Consider the following 849-nt stretch of genomic DNA (forward strand, 5'->3'; position numbering starts at 1 on the left):
CCCATCCTGCCTGGAAAAGGCAGACTTCATTGCTCTTTATTCCCTCTTCCCCCCTTTTTCTTTCTAAATTCACGGTTTCTCCCTCCATAAAAATGAATGGAGGAGAATAACGCCATTTGTGTGACACAACCAGAGGCCAATCAGAATGCAGGAAATGGAGGTTGTCCACGCATGCTCAGAATAGATCACGGGGATGTGCCCATGCAGAAACAGCTGGAGCATTGCAGGGGCAGAAGCAAGGATTCGTGCAGAATCACAGACCAGGGCAAAATTTACTTAATACATAAAATCCACCCAGGTGCAATTTTGCCATGCAAAAATGGCCGCTGTCATAGGACAGTCCAAATTCTCTATTATAAGGAGCTGGGTACCAGAAATGAATACCAGGGTGATGGAACTGAAGTGGTGAGATATGTCTGGTTACAGATTATTGATTTAGGATGGTAGCAAACATGGTTCAGACTTGCTGACAATTGTCAGGGGCAAGCTGATGTCCATTCCTGAGCTTATGAGTGAATTATGTGGTGGGTTTATATTGTATGGAAGGTTCTGAGAGCTTTGAGGAGATGTTGAATGCTGCAAACTCCCATCATTGAAGGATCAACACAGTAACTTTGCTTAATATTCCCCTGGAATATTCAAATATGCTAATTCATTTTGAAAGTAATCTCTTAATACCTCATAATAGAAAGGGTGCTGCCCTGAAACCAGTAAAGATGACATTTATCCATGCCCATGACTTCGCAATGCCAGAGGATTTGTGATGCAAAATATTTAAGTAATGGGTGGGAGGCACTAGGCAGTAACCTAAGCAATGAGATAAGTAACTGATTCTGGTGGCAGAATATT

This window comes from Sphaerodactylus townsendi, linkage group LG08, assembly GCF_021028975.2.
Source record: "Sphaerodactylus townsendi isolate TG3544 linkage group LG08, MPM_Stown_v2.3, whole genome shotgun sequence".
In the NCBI taxonomy this organism is placed as follows: domain Eukaryota; kingdom Metazoa; phylum Chordata; class Lepidosauria; order Squamata; family Sphaerodactylidae; genus Sphaerodactylus; species Sphaerodactylus townsendi.